The sequence below is a fragment of the Suricata suricatta genome, chromosome 8 (assembly GCF_006229205.1).
Source record: "Suricata suricatta isolate VVHF042 chromosome 8, meerkat_22Aug2017_6uvM2_HiC, whole genome shotgun sequence".
Taxonomy (NCBI): domain Eukaryota; kingdom Metazoa; phylum Chordata; class Mammalia; order Carnivora; family Herpestidae; genus Suricata; species Suricata suricatta.
The window spans coordinates 32,987,137-33,010,883 of NC_043707.1; the positions used below are offsets into that span (position 1 = coordinate 32,987,137).

General features: G+C 45.4%; 1 pseudogene; it reads left to right on the forward strand.

The window, feature by feature from the left end:
- The first annotated feature begins 1,650 nt into the window (after positions 1-1,650).
- On the forward strand, positions 1,651-16,160 carry LOC115297561 (annotated as a pseudogene).
- The last annotated feature ends 7,587 nt before the right edge of the window (positions 16,161-23,747 follow it).

Here is a 23,747-nt window from a genome sequence, read left to right on the forward strand (position 1 = left end):
TGTGACCCCATGTCACAGGCAGATGGGCCAATACCCTTCTCCTTAATGTGTCCTCACCACCACTATTCCACATGAGCCCACATGGCTCCCCAAGACAGGGCCATTAGACCCCGGGGCCCCAAGGCTATGGTCCCAGTACAGAATGGCCTCTCTGCTTTTACTAACAGAGCCTGGTGTGCTAGATGCTGTGAGCCCCAGGAAAGCCTGGCCTGCAGGCTGCACCCACAGGGCGTCTCTGCAGGGGCACCTGCCACAGAAGGCACAGGGAGGTCACCTTGCTGAGTTAGGGGCAGGTGAGCTGGCTCACGACTCAGGGCATCATCACATGTCTTAGTGCAGGCTCCCGACCTGCATCAGCATAGCCCCACGCAAGACCCCACTTCTATCCGTCTGTCTGTGAGCCCCCCCTCACCCCTTCCACGGATAACCCTCCTGATGGGTTCCACGTTCACCAGTGTTGGCAACACCTGTGTGTTGGGCGTTCAGAAACACCTTGGTAATGGACCACCTGGTCTTTCTCCTGTTTGCAGGCGACACGAGGCTTGGAGACACGAGGCTTGGAGACCCCGCTGTGCGTACGTGTAAGCCGTCAGCCCGGACTGGCGCACAATATCTTGACCACCTTACATCCGGGGCGTCTCCTCATGTGCAAATACCAGTGCAAGGAGCATCCTCGGACGCACTCTGGTAGGGACCCAGCGGACGGTCCTGGTACAGCAAGCAGCTTCTGTGTGCCAGGCGCCCTGGGTGTACCATCGCAGGGACCTTCCCCGCGGACGCACAGGAGTCCCTGTTTCACCTGCCGGCATGGGAATGACAGAGCCAGGCCAGTGGTTGGGTGAGGACCTGGCTGGGAGGGTTTTCAGACGCTGTTCCATGTCAGAACTCATTAATTCCAGGAAGCCACCTCGAAGAGGATGGACACGGAGGGACCACAGACCAGGGGTCACCTGAGAGACCGTGTACCTAGAGTAGACCTGCTCCTACAACCCCGCACCAGGTGACAATTAGAGAAATTCCTCTTTAGGGAAAGCTGAGTAACATTGGGTCCCTAACTATGAGCTGGTTCCTTGTCCTCCAGTGGAAGCCTCCTGTTGCTGAGAAAATGGGGGTGCGTGGAGGAGTGACAAGCTAGAAGGGATGGGAACCCGAGCTGGGGGGGTTGGGGATGGGGACAGCTGGCTTCACCGGAGAAGGGAGAAGGCACGATTCTTCCACCTCGACAGCCGGAATGCAGAGAGGTGCAGGCGGGGGCAGGTAGGGAGCCGGAGGCTCACTCTGCTGGCTTGGAATTTTCTCGGTGAAGTCAGATGTGGCTCCGTGGAGCAGAAGGGAGGGAGGGCGGAGCGAGGGCGGCTCGGGGAGAAGCGGAGAGGAGGTATGAAGTCGTCTGTGCAGAGAGTGGGAGTTGAGTGGGAGAGAGTGGGACTGCCAGGAGCACCCCTAGGTCCGTGAGCATGAATTTACAGTGGAAGGAGTCCCACTGACCAAGTGCTCCCTCTCTCCCGCTACCCCCATGCTGGGCTGCCCTGGGTGGGGCAGGTGCAGGAGCAGGAGAGCAGCGGGAGAGAGAGAGGGCGGTGATCACACAAGAACAAGAGTGAGGGATTCAGGGAGACTGTGACACGAGCCCTGGATGGGCCAGAGGAGATGCCGGCGCAGGTGCCTGGACCGTGGGAGTGCTCGAAGTCTTCCTTCCACAAGGCGGCAGGGGCCCTGATTGCAGAGTGTTGGCAGAGATCGCTGGAGGTGAGCACGTCCAGGGAGGGAGAAGACACGGAGGAGTATGGCCATCTGTAGGGTCATCGGGAAAAGGACAGGGGGAGCAGGGAGGACCCAGCAGGAGTGGAGGTCTTCGGTGACCACATGACCAGCAGACGGCAGGCACGGCCAGGGGCGGCAGGTGATATGGCTGGGTCTTGAATGAGAAGGTAAGAGACACATCTTAGAAGCGGCCTCGGCAAGCATGGAGGAGGCTGCCCCCAAGCTTAGATTTGGGGGTTTGTGAGACATCAGAGAAGATAGCCTACCCCACCTCCCACCACTCCACCCTGCTCCCGCGGAGGGCACTAGGCAGTGCAGTGACCCCGGTAAGAGTGAGGAAAACCTTCCCCAAAAGAGGCCGAGGATCGAGGCTCAGGGAGTTTGCTGGCTGCAGGTGGTGCCATCAGTCTCGCTGGGGAAGGTGAAGAGGGTGGGGATGGGAACGTGCCTGGAGTCAGATTATAGAATGCACAGGTCTGGAAGGAGGGTCTGTGGCATACAGGGTCCTTTGCAGGTGGCCGAATTAACAGGGATGCAAAGCATGATGGGAATAGCCCCCTAGGCCTAAAGCTCTAGGAGGAACACTCCCCCCACCCCGCCACACACACACACACACACACACACACACACACATACACACTCACTCACTCACTCACTCACTCACTCACTCACTCACTCACTCACTCACTCACTCATGCCACGCCCTGGGTTTGAATATTGCAGGAGCTTCGGGCAACTGCTGGGGTGACAGCTCCCCCTGGTGGCTGAGGCAAGAAGCTCTATAGAGAGCATCCCCGAACTTGGAGCTGGAGATCCGGGGCAATCAGTCCCTAAATGCCTGCAGCTGAGGGAGTGGAGCAGGTCTAACAATGAAGCCCAGGTGCACAACCCATTCCTTCCCCATTATGGTTGCCTGTGGGAAGATTCACTGTCCGGAATAAAACCCAAGAACCTCCCAATCTCCGAATGCATCTCTTCTGCCTGGTATATGTATCTGTACACGAAGGACCCTTGAAAAGAAGATGTATCTCCCTCTGATGGCAGAAGTTTTAATTTAGGAAAGATCTTAATTTAATAGATGTGCGTGTGGGTCACCAGCATCGGAATGGCCCTCCAACATTTTCTTACAAATACGTATTTTCAAACTTAATGAAAAATCGGAAGACTTTTACTGACCCTCTGTTCCTCTATCTATCCATCCAACAAGCCATCTTATTTTTTGATGCCTTTCAAAATGGGTTGTGATGTCTGTGCATGTCACCCATAAATACTTCAGCACAAATATTAACTAGACACCAATATTTGTTTATAGTCTGTTTCCCCCATCCTTTGAGGCAAAAAACGCAGGGTACCATTCAACCAATTTTGACAAATACATACACCTCTGTAACCCATATTCCCATCAGAAGAGAACAATACCATCACCCAAGAGCTCACTGCCTCTGCCCAGCGAACCTACCACTCCTCTATGCCAGGCATATTCTGATTGCTCCCATCACAGATTCGTTTTTGCCTGTTCTCGAACCTAATACAAATAGAATTATAAGGTATCGACTCTTTAGCACAGTAGCACCGAAATTCCAAAACCAGCCAGGTGATTCTAGTATGCCAGCAGGCCTAGGAATGTCTTCCATGCATTACAAAGGGGAAACTGAGGCTCAAACTGATTTGGGGGTAGGAGCATTAGGTCACAGTTAATGGGCTATAGATGCAGGCTAGAATTCAGGTCTCCTTGCTAAGAGCCCTCTGTTTACTGTGCAAACATGGGGCACCATTCCAGAATAGCGGTTCCCAAACTTCAGCAGCCATCAGACTCCCTGGAGGGCTGGGTAGATCCCGTCAGCCTGGAGTGGGGCCCAGGAACCTGATTTCTAACAAGTTCCCAGGTAACGCTGATGCTGCTGGCCCAGAGACCACAACTGAGAACCACTGTTCTAGAAGCCAGGTGTAAGATATATTATTGGAAACCAAGGAGGACATTTCTGCAGCTGACCAAAGTGCATGAGGGTCATAACAGCTGAGAGCTGGGTGGGGGCATGAGCTACAGATGGTGGCCCATTACTGAGGGGTGTCCTCATCCCAAGCTGCTTTCTTGTTTTAATGTTTGTTTATTTTTTTGAGAGGGCGCACATGTGAGTGGGGGAGGGGTAGAGAGAGAGGGAGACAGAGGATCTGAAGCAGGCTCTGTGCTGAGAGCAGAGAGGCCGATGCGGCGCTTGAACCCACGAACCGTGAGATCATGACCTGAACCGAAGTACCTGAACCGAAGTCAGACGCTTAACCGACTGAGCCACCCAGGCGCCCCCCAAGCTGGCTTCCTCAAGGTCTGTATTCACCAATCCCTCTGAGGACTTTCTTGTGTGTTTCAGCAAAAGCACCCCCATTTCTCCTCATTTTCTCTTTTATGGGGAGGAATCCTCCTCTCTCCTGGCTGAATTATTTTTTGAGTACCTCAGCAGAGGCCAGGGCACCTCTTCCCTTCAGCTGAGTTTATCTAGTCATTTAAAAAAAATTTTTTTTTGGTTTATTTATTTTTGAGACAGAGGGAAACAGATCATGAGCAGGGGACAGGCAGAGAGAGAGGGAGACACAGAATCTGAAACAGGCTCCAGGCTCTGAGCGGTCAGGACAGAGCCCGACGTGGGGCTCGAACTCACCAACTGCAAGGTCGTGACCTGAGCTGAAGTCAGACACTTAACCACAGGCACCCACATGCCACATAATTTTTAATTTTCATATTTATGAATTGATTTTAATGTGCCCAAAGAAAGTAGGGAATCTGTGAATTTATGCTTTGACATATTTAACTTTACTCTTTAAATGAATTTAAATTTAGAAAAGGAATTGATCTGAAGAAGCAATATGAACAGACTAAAAAGACAGGTGCTTATAGGTTTGTGAAGGCATATCAGGCTGATCAAGCTTTGAGAATCTCTGCCTCATCAGGTTCCAGAAAACAGGGGCTGTGGCTTCTCACCCAGCAGTGTGTCCTCTCAGGAAAATTCACATCCTTTCCCTGTAACCTTTAAATCATCAACAAGAAACATAAAAACAACTCCAGTGGTTTTTTTATTTGTATTTTGCAACTTATTTTGCATATTAGTCTCAGTATCTTACAGTAACTTGCTTATTTTCTTGAAAATATGTGAATTTATCTATTTGCTGTAATTTTAAAGTGATTTTTATGACATTCTGGGATGAGCATTTTTTTTCCTGAAGGAGCACATTTTCAATGTTATAATGAAAGCCAGCTGAAATATACGATTCTGCATATAGAAAATTCCCTTAGAGACAAATTTTCAATATCTTTTCTACTTCTAAATGAGTTGTATTGTTATTAAAAAGCAACCTTATTCAATTGTGTTTATTTCCTTATTTTACATTCCCCCTCATTCCATACAAATGTGAGGCAGCCGTAGCAAGAACACAGAGGAGAAGATAAAAAATTTAAAACTAAGACTGGACATTAAAAGTAGGAAGTCAAGGAGTGCCTGGTGGCTCAATCGGCTGGGCGTCCGACTTTAGCTCAGGGCACGATCTCACGGTCTGTGGGTTTGAGCCCTGTGTTAGGCTCTATGCTGACAGCTCAGAGCCTGGAGCCTGCTTCCGATTCAGTGTCTCCCTCGCTCTCTGCCCCTCCCCCACTCATGCTCTGTCTCTCTCCATCTCTCACAAATAAATAAATGTTAAAAAAATATATAGTCAAAGTAGGAAGTCAAGGTGGGGGAAAGTAAAAGCACAAATAAGCAGGCCCTCCAGACCCAAGTGGTTAACAGACTATAGTTGAGTTTCTAATTGGACTCTGAGCTCCCTGGCACCTAAAGAGAAAAGAGATGCACAATCTTTTCATGATTTTCATTTTGGGGGGGGAAAAAAAGGATGTTAATTTCCTCAGAGAAAGGAGAGATTTTCCCAGGATTTAGCAAAAGGTGAAATTCATCAGTAGCATTCATAACCACACATTACAATTCTTTTCTGTTAATGAAAATGTTTTTTTTTTAAGTTTTATTTGTTTTTAAGGAATCTGTATACCCAGCATGGGGTTCAAACTCATGACCCCGAGATCAAGAGTCACACATTCCTCTGACTTGGCCAGCCAGGAACCCCAAGATGAAATTGATTAGGAGGGAGGGAGCATTGCATGATATAATGGATCATGCCCTTGACATTCCTAAAGCAAAGAGAATAAAACTCCTCTGACACCATCAAAGGTAAGCTAACAACATCATTTTCCATAATTCTCATCCAAAGTCCTTAGAATCAGCCCTGTGTATGTATAATGCTACACTTAAAAGTCACTCTTTGGGGCATCTGTGTGGTTCAGTCGATTAAGCATCCGACTTCAGCTCAGGTCATGATCTCACAGTTTGTGGGTTCGATCCCCAGGTAGGGTTCTATGCTGACAGCTCAAAGCCTGGAGCCTGCTTTGGATTCTGTTCTGTCTGTCTGTCTGTCTCTCTCTCTCTCTCTGCCTCTCAAAAATAAATAAACATCTGGGGTGCCTGGGTGGCTCAGTCGGTTGAACATCCGACTTCAGCTCAGGTCATGATCTCATGGTTTGTGGGTTTGAGCCCCGTGTCAGGCTCTGTGCTGACAGCTTGGAGCCTGGAGCCTCTCTTCAGATCCTGTGACTCCTCTCTCTGACCCTCCCCTGCTCACGCTGTCTCTCTCTGTCTCTCAAAAATAAATAAAAACCTTTAAAAATGTTTTAAATAAATAAATAAATAAGCATCAAAAAAATTCTAAGTCTCTCTTTATAACCAAAGTGTTTTGAGGCATTAAACTGTTGATACCATCTTTCCGTCAACTATTCTCAAATTTATACTCTCCTAGCTCCTGGTGTATACATTCAGTGCCCCCCACACATCTTCAGTCTAATGGATATTTTATCATTTTTGTTAATGTTTATTTTAAGAGGGACAGAGAGGAAGGGAGAGGGAGAGGGAGAGAGAGAGGGAGGGAGAGGGAGAGGGGGGAGAAAGAGAGAGAGAGAGAATCCCAAGCTCCACACATAGCTTAGAGCCTGATGTGGGGCTTGGTCTCAGGACTGTGAGATCATGACCTCAGCTCGACCCAGGAGCCCCTAATGGACATTTAAAACTTATCATGACCAAAACTCCAGCTCTTCCCCCCAAAACGGCTCCATGTACGACCTCCCACCATTCATCGATGGCAGTTCCATCCTCCTATTTGGTGATGCCAGGAGCCTTGAATCCCTCCCTTCCCTCATCTGATCCATCGGGAAATCTCATGGTTCCACCTTCAAACTACGTCCAGAATCTGACCGTCTTACCACCTCTGCTGTCACCGCCACTCATGAGCCACCAATAATACTGACCTGTGATACACAGTTGTCTCTTTTCTTTTTTAAAGTGTATTTATTTGAGGGAAAGAGCATGTGGGGGAGAGGGGCAGAGAGAAGGAGAGAGAGAATCCCATGTAGGTTCCGTGCTGTTAGTGCGTGGCCCTCAGTCTCAGGAACCACGAGATCATGACCTGAGCCAAAATCAAGAGTCAGACACTCAACCCACTGAGCCACGCAGGGCCCCCAACACAGTAGCCTCTTAGTAGACCTCCCCCCTTTCTGTCCTGCCCCCACCCCCACTCACTGTCTGCTCTCAGCCCAGAGACTGGACTGATCCTTTGAAAATGTGTATCACATCATGTTGTGTTTGAGCTCAAACCGCTAAAATGGCTCCCTTTTCACTCAGAGAACATGGCAACAATCCTTATGTGGCCACCAGGCCCCACACGATAACACTCTGCTACTTCTCTGACCTCCCCCCAAAGTGTGCCTCAGTTGTATCAACACCTTGCTGCTCCTTGAATTTGTCAGACATGCCTCCAGCCTTTGTCTGGCTGTTCCCCCTGCTGGGAACACTCTATTCTGCAGAACCCTGCACAGGTTCTTTTTCTTTTCAAAAGAAAAGAGCTTTCTCATGAAGCCCACCTTGTTTGCCCCTCCATCTACCTCCCGCCCTTCCAATATCATTTATTCTACTCAATTTTTCCTTTACCCCCATGGCTCTAATCTCCTTCTGACAATCTATATAATTATATTATTTATTTTTTTACTGTTGTATCTGTCAGAATAGGCCAGGTTATGCTATGGTAACAAATATCCCCTAAAATTCAGTGACTTAGAAAGACAAATGTTGATTTCTCATTCATGCTACATGGCTCCAGGATCTGGGATGACTGTACAGCCTTCATGTGAAATGCTTCTGGTCACTGTGTCAGGGGACAGAAGAAAGCTCTGAAGGGCCTCACACCAGCAATTGAATGTTCTGGCCCAGAATACCATCACTTCTCACAATTAATTGACCATAACTGGCCACCTGGTTTCACTCAACTCTACGAAGACCAGGGAGTAGGGACACCTGGGTGACTCAGTCAGTTAAAGCACGGACTTCAGCTCAGATCACGATCTCACAGTTCATGGGTTCGAGCCCCACGTCAGGCTCTGTGCTGACAGCTCAGAGCCTGGAGCCTGCTTCAGATTCTGTGTGTGTCTCTCTCTCTCTGCCCCTCCCCCATTTGCTCTCTGTCTCTGTCTCTCTCTCAAAAAATGAATAAACTTAAAAAAAATAAAGAGCAGGGAGTAAAATCCTACTGCCCAGAACAGGGAGAATTGAAATCATTTAGAGATAGCACCAATGGCTACTGTAATTGTCAATTCTTACCATTTCCCTTCCCACTCTGGGATGTAAGCTCCACCCAAAACGGTGTCTGGCACATAGTAGGTACTCAATACATATTTCTTGAATGAATGCATTGGCATGCATGGTTAGAGTCATATCTGGAACAGAAAGTCAGGAATTGACTCTAAACCCAAATCAGATGCATATACTGCAGACATGTAGGAAAAAGTTTCTCTTTTTTTAAGCTTATTTATTTATTTATGAGAATGAACTGTGAGATCATGACCTCAGCCAAAATCAAGAGTTGAACGCTTAACTGACAGAGCCACCACGGTGCCCCTAGGAAGAAGGTTCTGAATCTATTTCCATGCTGTTCTGGAGGACTATGAAATTACTTTCAAACTTTTCCCAAGGAGGATCTCTATAGCTTTCACCAGAATGTCAAAAGATACCTCTAAGACAGATCAGAAGCCACTGATTCAGGAAGAAGTGAGGTGTGGGTACGTCAGGTAGAAGGCCAGAACCCACAACTGATATTAATTAGGGACGGAAGGCTAGCAAGTGAGTCACTTCACCTCGCTTCCTCGGTGAGGGATCCTCACCGACACCTTGGGCTTGCAGGGGGGATCAACCCTGCAGGGGCTCTCTACACTGGCAAGCACTCACAAGAGCTGAGCTGGCCAAGGAGGGGTGTGCCTAGCTCACCTGCACACCCAGAGCGCCATCTAGTGGGTACAGCAGGCAGTCCCAACAGCAGGCACACCTCTGGGCCTCCTGGGTCCCAGGTAGCAGCAGGCACTCAGGAAGGTTTAAGGGGCTCCAAGTCTATGCAAACTATAGAACAAGACAGGCCTCTTGCCTTCCCTGCAGAGCAGAGGGGAACTACAGGGGCAGGCTTCCTGGGGCAATCCTTCTGTCCATCCAGATCTCTCTGGTTCACAGACACAAGATTAAGCAAGTGAAGTGAGGGAGGAAACTGACTCAGCACAAATGCCAAATGATTCAGAAAACGTTTTAGAAAATCTAATGCAAAAATGATCTGTGATGAACAAAATAGCAAATGCTCTAATATATATATAGACAGATCCGTGTTCCCGATCTTTCTATCCATCTCAGCACTGGTAGTGCTCACAGGGCCAGTTACGGGTCCTGTGCCTCAGAGGCCTGGTCTCAAGAGAGCCCCAGAGTGACAAAGGGTTCCTGCCTGCCACACCAGCCAGGTAACAAGGCTAAGCCAGAGCCTGGGGTCCAGTGGCATCCCATAACAACAACTGCATGACCCTCAGGCACTTGAGTGGCTCAGACAATTAATCATCTGATTTCGACACAGGTCATGATCTTGCGGTTTGTGAGTTCGAGCCCCATGTCGGTCTCTGTGCTGACAGCTCAGAGCCTGGAGCCTGCTTGAGATTTTGTGTCTCCCTCTGTCTCTGCCCTTCCCTTGCTCTCATTCTGTCTCTCTCTCCCTCAAAATAAATAAACATTAAAATTTTTTTTAATTAAAATAAAAAAGAATTGCATGACCCTAGAGAAAATGGCAAATTTCAGTCCCAGTGAGGACTCTTCGTTTAGATGGGGAAGGAGATTGATTTAATTCTTTCTTCATGGGACACCTGGGGGGCTCAGTGGGTTAAGTGTCCAACTCTTGAATTCAGCTCAGGTCATGATCCCAGGGTTGTGGGATCAAGACCCACATCATCGAGCCCCACCTCATTGGGCTCCCTGTGGAGCCTGCTTAAGATTCTCTGTCTCCCTCTCTCTCTGCCCCTGCCTCCCTGTACCCCCCCCTTTTTAAAAAGAGAATAAAGATCTCTCTTCAATGATGGAGGTGGGCACAGAACCAGGAGCTGACTCTGCCTTCAAGGGGCCCACTATCTTTTAGCTAAGACCATGCATGAACTAGAGCAGAATATGAGAGAATTCTCTGGTTAGACTTTGAAATAACAACAAAGTAACACTGTACCGTAACAAAGTGACAGACTGACCCTTGAGGACTTTCCCCGGCCTGAGAGTCTCTGTGTCTCCACAGATAAGTCATTGCACAGAGTTAACCCTTATGGGCTTGGTGTCCTTCACCCTCTGCCAGAGGCCCGGCCAGGGCGGTGGCATTTATCACCAAGGCAAACAGAGTGGCTTCCTTATCTGTCAGTGTTTACTGATGACTTCACATCCGTTGGGCTTCCTGATCCATGTGACTCAAGGGTGAGCTGCTGGTCAAGGTGAGTCATGCCTTGTCCCACCCCACCAGGCAAGAATCGAGCTCCAGGAGGGACCCAGTCACTGGAGGGCTGAGCTGGATGAAACCCCGGCAGATGAGTCAGAGCATCTGACAGAAGGAATGTCAGCGAAGGGGCAGCTCAGCTTCCCTCTGTTGATGCCACGTGGGTAGAGCTCCCAGGATCCCATTGCAGAGTCGGGCCAGGAACAATGCTTTCAAAAGGCAGAGAGGGGAGAGGGGCATGGTGTGGAAATGTGGGCCAAACAGGTCACTGAGATCTGAGATTTGGGTGTGGGCCCAAATTCCAGAAGCCTGCCCTGCTTCTTCCAAAGTAGTTTTCTCCAAATGGTGGCTTGGGAGCCCCAGGGGGTCCCAGGGTTCAGCCTGGTTGCCTTCTCTACTACTTCTCTGCTAAAGACCAGAGTTTAGTTTGGCTGGGTGGGCCAGCAAAACAGATGACAAGTCAGAAAGTGTTCACCCTTCAAAAAGTAATAATAATAATAAAACTTGAAATATGTCTGCAGGATAGATGTACAGCCCTCAACGGGTGTGGAAATTCCGTGTGACTTTGCAACCAGGCTCTGAAGACTGAGGTGGAGGAAGGGGGTTGTGAAAGAGTAGGCCAGCCCATTCCAGATGAACCTCAGTCTGCTGACAGTGAGATGGAATGATCTGGAAATGCATGGCAGCTGTGAAGGGGGTGGGTTGGGCCAGCTGCAACATCAGAATAGGGGCCCCATGTCCTTCCCTCTGCCTCCACTAAGGCAGCTCCAGCCGGGCCTCCTCCTGGCCAGCAGCCTCAGAGCTGGGCGACTGCCTCCTATATATTCTGATCAGAGCCTGGCCAGGTGGCTGCTTCCCTGGGAAGCACCACAAGGGCAAGCATGCCCCTTGCCGCCCTCAGGGTCTCCTGGAATACTGTCTACCCCCCATTCCTATTGATTAGGACACACAGGTCCAAGAACATGACATAACTTGCTCCAAGTCCCACAGGCAAGTCACACAGGATCCATTATCACTGAGACTAGAAACCAACCTTCCCGCCATGTTGGGCACAGTGTTATCACCCCCCTATTGCATTCCAATAGCAGCTGGAGGCCCTGGTCACCAAGTCACAATGGAAACACCACAAGGCATGAATCCTGCTCCTCTTTCCTAGCTGCGTTTCTCTACCTGGAGGAAGAAGCATGGCACCTCTGTTCAAGAGTCTACTCAATAACCCAACAGCTAGATCCGTCAGAATGGGAGGAAACGCAGACCCCCAGATATCTTGTCTGTGTAATATCAAAACTCCAATTGTTTTACAACCCAAGGAGCTCTGAATGGCACTTTGTGCCAAAATCCCATCTCCTTTTGTGTTTGGAAGAAAGCCACTGATTCAGAGGGAATCTTCCAAGAATTATGAACTCAATCATACACCAAGAGATGGATCATCTTTTTAGCTAATAATACCGCACGAATACTTTCCTTTACGTGGCCTCCGGGGATATTGTCACTGTCATTGTTTTGTAGGACAATGACTGTTCAAAAAGCAAAGTGGATGATTTATCTTTAGAAGGCTTTTATTTGCCAACTTAGAAAAACGATTCCGAAATGTATTTCTTGGAAAGTGGGTGTAAAATTATGTTCTTTGATTAAAGTAAAAGTACTTTTAAAAAGTGGTTTAAGGATATCAATTCAGAAACAATGTTCTAGATCTTCCAGGAGAGCCCCAATTTTAATATTTCCTGCTTCTGTCTCCATAATCATATTCTTATTTGGCAGTCCATAGATCTTTTGACTTTATTTCTAAAATGTGGTCATCCCCCAAATGAAGACATTTAAATGTATTAGAAGTTTTAAGAAGCACTTTCTCATCTTTTGGATTTTTCGTGTGTAGATTCATTATGTTTGTATATGTTGACTTCAACACAATCACTAATTTCCCCAAATTTTATTTTATTTAAAAAAACAGTTTTAATGTTTATTTATTTTTGAGAGAGACAGAAAGACAGAATATGAGCAGGGGCAGGGGAGGGGCAGAGAGAAAGAGAGAGACAGAATCTAAAGCAGGCTCCAGGCTTTACGCCATCATCACAGAACCTAATGAGGGGCTTGAACTCATGAACTGCAAGATCATGACCTGAGCCAAAGTCAGACACTTAATCGACTGAGCCGCCCAGACACCCCTAATTTTCCCAAATTTTAATTATGTCACTTAGGAATGCTTTCAGCTGGGGCGCCTGGGTGGCTCAGTTGGTTAAGCCTCCGGCTTTGGCTCAGGTCAGATCTCACGTTCGTGGGTTCGAGCCCCGCGTCAGGCTCTGTGCAGACAGCTCAGAGCCTGGAGCCTGCTTTCAGTTCTGCATCTCCCTCTCTCTCTGCCCCTCCCCCTCTCATGCTCTGTCTCTCTCTGTATCAAAAATAAATAAAACATTTTTTAAAAATTAAAAAAAAAGGAATGCTTTCAGCTATAAAGAACAGAAAACTCAGGGCTCACATGCTCTTGGGACCCATTCTCTTTCCACACACCAATGTCAGTTTGTTGCCACCCAGTCCCATTTGTTGCTTGGAGCTTGCACGAGGGTGGCTCCTTCTTGCATGGACGTCACATCTATTCTAGGAAGTTATTAGGGGGTCAACAAAAAAATTGTCCAAAACCCAACTATTTTGCCTTTTACCTTCTCAGTAGACCTTTGTTCATTTCCTTTGTCTTTTTGGCCAGAACGGTGTCTATTTTGTCACTCTTGATTGCAAGGGAGACCAGAAATTCCAAGTTTCTTGCTCTCTAGACCCTGTAACAGAAACAGGGGATTGAGTATCTGATGTCATATGCCTGCTTGTTGTTTTACCAAGGCTACAGCAACTGCAGCCTTTAAATATCTCCAAATACAACAAATAATGCATCTGATGCATGCTTTTAATTCAGTGAGTGCATCCTTTGAGAATATTAAAACAGTGAAGCTCTTTCCACTATGAATTTGTGACTCCTACTTCTGGGCCCAGAGTGCTGCCTGACGGCACAGCCAAACGCATGCTTAAATTTTTATAGCGATCGGATATTAATGGGACATTACAAAATGACTTAAGCGGCAAAATCTGCCTTTTGGACTCAGCAGAGTTTCCATTGATTCTTAAGCCTTCTTTTGCTTCTTGGTCAATGTCAATGTTAGGGACATTTTTAAAGAAACACATAGATGACTAGTCAAGGTTTTTGCTTAATTATTTATAATTGCATGCATTTGCCTAATGGAAAATTTCATTTTATGCTGAATTTCAAGATCCTCGGAGCTAATACTTACCCTTTTAGTGAAACAGTTGCATTTCCTCATCATTTATTGTTCTCATAGATCTATGAAAATTCATAGTCACGGTGGAGGGACAATGATAGACCAAGAGAAAGGTTACAGACAGTCTGAGCTGTTCTGGAAACAAATTCACTAGAAATGCCCCGGGCTCAAGGTGGAAGGGGTTCACGTGGTGAGGTGGCATCCGGCAGGCACAAGGACACAAACCTGAGTGTATAATCAAGTGGAGATGGAGACAAAAAAATGGCGATGAGCCTTTGCTGTCCCTGAAAGAGAATTAACATGTCAAAAGACAAATTGTTCTAGTGGAAGACTATTCCATTATATTCCACCCCCTTAGCACCCCCTGCTGTTCACCTTGGGGAATTGCTGACAATCCTGTAGGTCTTCAATAGGAAAGGACATGAGACTTGTCTATCTGGCTCATCAGATTCCTGTAAAAGCGCTTCAGGGTGTCTTTTCCAAAGTCTTTCCTCCCAGAAAAAGCCCCAACTAAAGGTAAAATTGTTCCAGAACTTACTGCGTTTCTCTATCAAGATAAAATATTGGGCATGCAGTGCAAGAATTTAAGTCTTACCAAGAGGAAATTTGCAGACATGGTCAATGTTTGGCATTTGCTAAATACAGAAAACAAAGCTTCTCGGGAAGAGAAAGTCTGGAACTTTCTCTGCTGAATTTTTTTTCCCTTGGAAAAATAAAAGACAAGGCAAATGAAGAGAGGCCCGGCCGATCCACTTCCACCAATGCAAACTGTTTCCTCATGAAGCCAAATCACTGACGGGTTTTCAGGACAACAGACAAGTGTCTCTCCCTTTCTGCCCTGGGAAAAGTAAAGAATGTTCGGGTTATCTAGGCTTCTGGCAAATAGCCTCTCCTCACAGAGGCTGATCTGTACCTAGAGAGTAAGACTTCAGAAAAAGTTCTGTGGACAGAAGTTTAAAACTAATCAGAGTATTGTAGAACTGAGAGTAACTTGAAGACAAGGCACCCTAATTGGGAGGTGAAAAAACGGAGACCAAGAAGTGGAAAATGCTGTGCCCGGCCCTGCGTACTGATAAAGGCAATCTGGAATGTGATCCCCGGCCTCCAAGTCCAGTGCTTATCACCCCAGAAGCAGCCTCAAAGGGAGACTACAAAGGCCCTTTCAGGCTGCTGGCAGACGGCACAACCCAGAATTCCTCCAGTTACAAATACTTCAAATTACATATAAAATGTAACAAAAATATGGTCACACACAGCCAGGTTTGGGGGGGAGGAAAAAAGGAAACACCAGATGCCAAAAACACAAAAGGAAGAAAACCAAGCACCCAGCACAGATAATATGAAGCCCCTGTGGGTGTGGATGGGAGTGTTTGTTGAAAATGGGCCCAAATGGTCAGATGTGTCCAATGTTACAGAAGTCCCACCTGTAAAGGACTTGGGGCCTGTACAAGATGGCTAGTAGACAATGAGACCCATTCACACAGTTGGGACCCTCAGAAGACTCTATGCCAGTAAGAGAGGCCACTAGAAAGTACTTTCCAGCCCAGGGAGAGGACAGAGGAATTTGGCTTCACTGGGGTGTTTAGTAAAACAAGATACTATTCTAAGAGAAATTAACCCACCAAGCCTATGACACAGGGCAGGGGCAGAGTCTGAGTTTTATACCCTCCCTCAGTAATCTTGGAGGGCCTGGCAGGAACAAATGCAAAACTTTCCTGGAAGGATGCCTTATAACCCAGGCCACATGGGTTTTTACAGACAAAGTGGATCACCACGCAAGATGACCCCATAATAATTACCAGACCCACCAACATGGGCGTGTTCGCATCCACACAGTGAAGAAGGCCAACCGGGTCATCATTGAGAAGTACTACACGTGCCTGGGCAAGGACTCCCACACCAACCAGCACGTGTGCAAGGAGACCCCCGCTATTCCCAGCAAGAAGCTCTACAGCCAGATAGCAGTCTATATCACTTAACTGATGAAGCAAATTCAGAGAAGCCCAGAGAGTGGGATTTCCATTGAGTTGGAGGAGGAGGAGAGAGAATTATGTTCCTGAGCTCTTGGTCCTGGATCAGGAGATCAATGAAGTAGATCCTGACACTGAGGAAATATTGAAACTCTTGGACTTTGGCAGTCTGTCCAACCTGCAGGTCACTCAGCCTACAGTCAGGATGGATTCCAAAACACCACGTGACTCTTTCTGCTGTGCGGATATCCTCAATAACCCTTGGACAAAAACAACAACAAATTCCCAAAACAGATAAAGAAATGTGATTCACTGTGATAGAGAACCAGCAAACAAAACCATGACTAAATGAAACAATAAATAACCAAACCAGACAAAATAAAATAAACAGAAACTATCTTGGAGAAACTATAAAATTGTATTGCAAGTGATTACAGAGAAGAAGGAATAGAAACCATAAGGAAATAACATCTGAAAAAGAAATGGAAAGACCCTATAAAAAGAGATTTGATTCATGGTTTTAAAACTGCCCACAAAGCAAAGTTCAGATCTAGGTGGTTTCCTAGGTGAATGCTATCAAACATTCAAAGAAAAATAAATACCAATTCTTCATAAACCCTTCCAAAACATAGAAGATGAGGGAACACTTCCCAGTTCCTTCTAAAGGATCCGTATTGCCCTAATATCAAAACCAGTCAAAGACATCAGAAGAAAACAACACATCAATGTCCCTTATGATATAGATGTAAGATTCATCAACAAAATACCAGCAAACTGAATCCAGCAATAATAAAAAGGATTATACACCATGACTAAGTGGAATTTATCCCCAGAATGCAAGTTGATTGATATATATATTGATTGATATTTATTGATATAAAATACAAAAGTTTGATCATTGTAATGCACCAAATCAACAGAACAAAGGACAAAAAAAAAAACACCATAATCATCTCACAAGACACAGAAAAAGCATTTGAAAAAATCTAACACTCTCATTATAATCACACTTGACAAACTAGGAATAGAAGGGAATTTCCTCAATCTGATAACAAGGTTACCAGATCATTATATAAAAATCAATTATATTTCTGTATATTCTCAATTAGCAATATAAAAATGAAAATAAGAAAACCATTTAACTTACAATAGCATCAAAAAATACTTAGGAATAAATTTAACAAAAGAAATGTAAAGCATGTACTTTGTAAACCATAAAACACTGAAAAAATGAGAGACCTAGATAAATCGGAGGACAGTCTATGTTCGTGGATAAGAAGACTTAACATTGTTAAGGTAGTAATACTTCCCAAATCGATCTACAGATCCAATAAAAACAGTATCAAAATCCCAGATCCTTTTCCTGCAGAAATTAACAGGCAAATCCTAAAGTTGGTATGGAAATACAAGGCACTCAGAGTAGCCAAAAACAATCTGAAGAAGACAAAGTTGGAGGATTCACTCTTTCCAATTTCAAGACTACAGGAATCAAGACAGTATAGAAGTGTCATGGTAGGAAAGACATATAGATCAACTGAATAGAAGGGAAAGTCCAGAGATAAACCTTTACATTTATGGCCAATTAATTTTTGATAAGGGCACCAAGACAACTCAATGAGGTAAAGAATGATCTTTTCAACACATGGCGCTGGGGCAACTGGATAGCCACAAGCTAAAGGAAGAGGTTGAGCCCCTTTCTTATACTGCATCCAAAAGTTAACTCAAAATGAAATGTAGATCTAAATATAAAACCTAAAACTATAGAACTCTTAGATGAACACATAGGATGTCCTTGGGTTAGGCAATGGTTCCTTAGATATGACACCAAAATCACAAAGCAACAACAAAAAATATAGATAAGTAGGACTTAAAATCAAAGTTTTCAAGGGCATCTGGCTGGCTCAGTTAGTTAAGCATCTGACTTAGGTTCAGGTCATGATCTCACAGTCCATGAGTTCAAGCCCTGTGTCAGGCTCTGTGCTGACAACTCGGAGCCTGGAGTCTGCTTTAGATTCTGTGTCTCCCTCTCTCTGTGTCTCCCCACCCACATTCTCCCTCTCTCAAAAATAAACATTAAAAACATTTCTTTTAATTAAAATTCTCAGGGGTGCCTGGGTGGCTCAATTGGTTAAGCTTCTGATTCTTGATTTTGGTTCAGAACATGGTCTCACAGTTTGTGGAATTGAGCCCCACACTGAGTTCCACACTGTTAGCACAGGATTCTCTTTCCTCTCTCTCTATCCCTACCCCCTGTCATGTGCACACATGCACCTCTCTCTCATTCTCTCCAAATAAATAAATAAAACATTAAAAAATTTGTATATGTGTGCTTCAAAGGACACCATCATGAAAGTAGAATGACAACTCACAGAATGGGAGAAAATATTTATAAGTCATATATCTGATACGAGATATGTAAGAGACTTACATCCAGAATATATGAAAAACACTGGCAACTCAATAATCAGAAGATTAAAGAACACAATTTTAAAATGGGTCAAGGGTCTGAATAGACAGTCTCCAAAGATGATACGCAATAAGTGCATGAAAAGATCCTCAATGTCATTAGCTATTAGAGAATGCAAATCAAAACCACAAGATATCAACCTACACCCAGGAGGGGAACCTAAAAAAATAGACAATAACAAGTGTTGACAAAGATGTGGGGAAATTGGAACACTACATTCCTGATGGAAATGTAAAATGATACAGCCACTTTGAAAAACCATTTGGCAGTTCTCAGAAACATTCAGCATGGAATGACCCAGGAAACGCACTCTTAGATGTGTACCTAAGAAACATGAAGACTTACATAGAAATGTTCACAGCAGTATTATTCACAAAAACCAAAAAGTGGAAATAATCCAAATGTCCATTGATGGATGAATGGATAAGCAAAAGTGGTATACAATGGAATATTATCCGGCGATTAAAAGGAATTCAGTCCTGATACATACTACAACATGGATGAACCTTGAAAACTCTATACTAAATGAAAGAAACCAATCACCAAAGACCACATATTGTCTGATCCCATTTGTATGAAATGTTCAGAGTAGGCAAATCTACAGAGACAGAAAGTAGATCCCATGGTTGCATAGGACTACGAGAGAGAGTTGAAGGAAAATGTGGAATAACTGCTAATCGGTACAAGATTGCTTTTCGGGGGTGATGAAAATGTTCTAAAATTGGATGCACAACTTCAGGAATAACCTAAAAACCATTAAATTGTACACTTTAAGTAGATACATTATATGTGAATTATATCTCAGTAAAGCTATTTTTCTAAACAAAAAGTGATAGTTGAAAGAGAACCAAGTAGATTTATAGAAATAGAAAAATACTGAAGTTTAAAACTCAATGGGCAGAATAAGTACATAGGAATTTGACACAGCCAAAGAAGAATGAGTGATGCAGAGGATGATTCCGGAGAAATTATCCAGAATGCAGCACAGTCAGGTAAAGATGTGAAAAATGTCAAAGAGAAGTATGATTTCTATACCCAGGTAAGCGATCAGTCAGTTGTGAGAGCCCTTTAGAACCTCCAGCTCTGATTTCATTACAAACTTAAGTGTTCATTGGCATAAGACACAAACAGTAACTATTAAAATGTTGGTTCTAAATAGCATGTCAATTTTACAAAACACGATTTTCACAGTACTTCTTAGTAATTCAGGAAAAACAGAGAAGATGGATTAAGATTTGATTCTTAAGCAAATTTGAACACAGTTGAAAAAACGGTGCAAAGTTGAAAAGCAGAAGTGGTTCAAATACCACTGAAGTGACAAAATTGGTTTTCACATGTATCTTATGGAATCATTGAAAGCTTCATGGTCATATTGCATTTACAATATGAATATATTTTGCATTTATGTTTTATTTTTAGAAGGACTTACATGTAAGGTTAATGAGCCACTATAGAGCCATTAGTGTTTTTTTAAATTGTTTTAAACATTTATTTATTTTTGAGAGACAGAGTGTGAGTGGGAGAGGGGCACAGAGAGAAAGAGACACAGAATCTGAAGCAGGCTCCAGGCTCTAAGCTGTCAGCACAGTGCCCAACACGGCATTCAAACCCACGAACCATGAGATCACGACCTGAGCTGAAGTCGGACACTTAACCAACTGAACCACCCAGGCGCCGCTAGTGTTCTGATAAACATAATGAGTACTTAACTTTTTTGAGTGCTAACATTCCCAGATTGTCCATACAACAGTGACTGGGTGTCTGCAATGTACTGCACATTGTAAAAAGTTCGAGACTTTTGCTCAAATTTGTTTATGCCAATGCTTTGTGACCTTTTGATATTTGTTGAATTGAATCTAGTATCTGTATATTCTCACCAAGGACTTCAGACCTAGCATCTGTTTTGCAGTCTATTTTCCTTATTTTTTGAAAGCTGGAAAAGCAAACCCCTGACATAGTTGCTTTTTGTGAAATGAAGAGCCTCTTGACTACCTCATAAATGTATCTTCTTAACAGTTCTTGAGCACCTACAGTGTGCCAGGCACTGAGCCACCTGCAGTGAACCAGACAGGAGTCAAGCCCGCCCTTGTGACATTTGCATTCTAATGGGAGAATGGTGTGGAAATAGACAATCTATAGAGAAGTGAACAAGGAAAAGTTTAGCTAGTGTATTAGTTTCCTATTGCTACAGAAACAAACTACTGTATGTGTAGTGGCTTAAAACAACACACATTTATTCTTTTACAGTTCCGGGGCAGAAGTCTGAGATGAGTTTCACAGAGCTGAAATCAACGTATCTGCAGAGGTAGTTCCTTCCGGAGGCTCTGATGGGAAGATCTGTGCACTTGCCTTGCCAGGTCCTAGTGGCCTCCTTGCATTCCTTGGCTTGTGGCCCCTTCCTTGACCTTCAAAGTTCATCACTACAGTGCTGCCTCTGTATCACCTCTTCTCCCCTGACTTCTCCTGCATCCCTCTTATATGGACCTTTGTGATTACATCCAGTCCAACCAGATGATCCAAGATATCCCCTCCCCTCAAAATCTTTGTTCTCATTTGCAGAGTCTCTTTGCCATGTGAGTTAACATTCATTTTCCAAAGCTTGGACTTGGACAGCCTTAGGGAGCCATTTTCCAACCTACCGTAGAAAGCGATAAGCACTATTAGAAAATAGCATGCTGTGATAGAAAGGGTCTAAAATAACGTCTTCAGGTGGAGTGGTCAAAGAACGCCTCTCTGAGGCTGCATCTAGGCTGAATTCCCACTGCTGTGCGGTTGGGGGAAGCACCTTCTAGGCTGAGGGATCAGCTCATGAGAAATATCGTAGCAGAAGTGAACCTGGCACCTGGAGAAGGCAACGTGCCCTGGACAGGGAGAAAGTTATAGAACGGCCAACGAGTCTCCAATTCACATTTGCTTTTTCAAAATGGGAACACTTAAAGCCCCATCCTCCCTCTTGGTATTTTATATGGGAACTTGCCCCAAACTACTATCATATTGACAGAGAGCTCTTTTGTCGCAAAGCAGAGTGGAATTCTTGTGGACCTCCCGGAGCATCCAGCAAGGCTGAGAGTCCCTCATCGGGCTGCTTAGTTAAGTTCCAAGGAAGGTAAATCTCAAAATAAGAGCCTCTTAGGAGTGTGGCTTTCAAAGTCTTAGGTCATTTGCAATTGCCTCTTACAACCTTTGTTAACATAAACAGGATTTTTGCTTGTTTAAATCCCAGCAGGAGTTAAAAGAGGAAGCCTTGGGTGCCTGCCCCTGGGAAGGTGTGGTGCTGATGTCCAGTGAGGCAGGGCCCGCCCCGCCCTTCTTCAGGCCACTCATGTTCTGGGGGGGGGGGGGGGGCCACCACAGGGCTTTCTCAGCAGGTAGAAAACTGCTGAGCCAAGTGGCTTCTCCTCACCTTCTCCAGTCATTCCTTTCTATAGATTTCACTTTTCTTTCAGGGAGAATGAGGAAGTCTTAGTACAACTTCAAGTTCAGTTTCAAGTTTGCATGAAACCAACAAATGCACTTGAAGAGCCTAATACAAATGGCGTCTGAGAGGTCTCCCACCTTTTCACACTGACAGCACCCTTGACTGTACCCCAACTACACCTTCCATTTGGGTCCTCCTTGAATTCTATTCTCGCATATGTATTAAGGGCTTTGGTCAAGGCCAGTTCATTTTGCCTTCCTGCACCCACCCTTCCCAGCAGAGCGCCTGATATGGAGAAGATAATTAATATTATACTCTTATTCGACAAACAACAACCAGGCATCTATATGCCAACTACTAACCTGAGAGCTGAATGGCACGACTCTTAAATGTCCGCACTGACCAAGAACGGACCATTCTCAAAAACTTCTAAAGGAGCAGGATGGTCCTAACCAGGAAATTATTTCCATAAAGGAGAGCTAAATATAACTGAGTATCTGTTTGTAGATTTGCATACAGTTATGAACCTGGTCCTTTGATCAAATACCAATCTTGGCAATCAAATCGGGCCATCTGAGATGCCTGCTAGTTTTATGGTGGTTTGTCGTTGTCTGTCTTTTCTGACTCTGAACTACACTGCTGAGCTGTGGGGTGTTAAAGGTTAAGCCTCTGCTCTCTTTTCTAGCTCTTCGGTTGACTGCCTTGCAGCAGAGAGTGAAATGACCCCATTCATCAGAAGGCACAGAGGTGAGTTCTAAGACAAAAGGTGACCTGCAAAGTTAAGTCAGGGATTTTCAAGTTTAGATGAAAACCAGCAGACATACCTGAAGAGCCCAATACATAATGATGGTAATTATAAGGTCATGAGTTCATCTCAGTTATGGCAAATGAAACTCAATTGGCAAATCTTATGAACCAAATACTAGAGATCTCTTAAGGAAGCTATGTCCACTGCCTGAAACCTAGGGCTGATGTGTTATTTCCCCCCAACACCCAAGAATACATAATCTTTTGGTTCCCAAGCATGATGTTTTATAACTTGCAAAACCCAGTAACATTGTCCCAGAGTCCAAGTGGTTGTCTCTGTTTAAGTCCAGCCGCGTTTCATTCATCTGGGACACACAGTGCCTTCTTTGTGTACATTTCCAATTGAAATTTATCACAAGAGTGGTTTAGAAGCCTCCTATCCTAACAGTTCATAAAAGATGCAATTGCACCCAAATGGAAGCTTTTGAAAACCAGAATAAGACCTCCTTGTTGGGATGATGTCTCAGATATTAAGCTGTGGTTCCTGTGGGAAGAAGGCTGTTCTGGATCCTCAGAGTCTGGAGCTGGGGAGCTAGGGTGAAGAGAGCAAGGAGCACCAAGAGCCACACACCTGCTCACTCTGAGTGCTGAAAGAAAGAATTACCTGCACAACACCTCAGCTCACCACGGTTTTCTAAATCCAGTAACGATTTCGGGAATAGCACAACTATATAACATTAAAGGTCGTTCTTGATGTAAAGTTTAAAAACGTACTGCCGTTTCTGCAACCAAATCTGGCATTCATGAAGCTTCTAATCCATCGGGAGTTTCCCAAACTGCAGGTGGCAGCCCTCCATCTACGAGAGCCCATGTCTTGGGATCCCTCGGGTCTTAAGGGTCAGCGAGAGGGGTGCGTAGGAAGGGGATCAAGCAGGGGAATCAATACAACTGGGGAACGTGGATCCCCCTTCCCGCAGTCCCCAAGAGACAGCACGGAGAGGCGCCCACGGAAAGCGTGGGTCTTGGGGCCCGTCCCACGGGCGGCCTCTGCCCAAGTAGAACAGCATCGCGAGGCACCGACGCCTCGCGGGATCCGGGAGGCGGCGTGGCCAGGAGCTCTCTGAGGGCAGCTACCCGGTAAGGGGTGGCCCGCCCGGGCTCCGACGCCTCAGGTGGGGCCGCCCCGCCCACTCGGCCAGAGGAGGCCCCGCCCACTCGGCCAGCTCGCCTCCGCCCCGCCCACCCGGCCACGC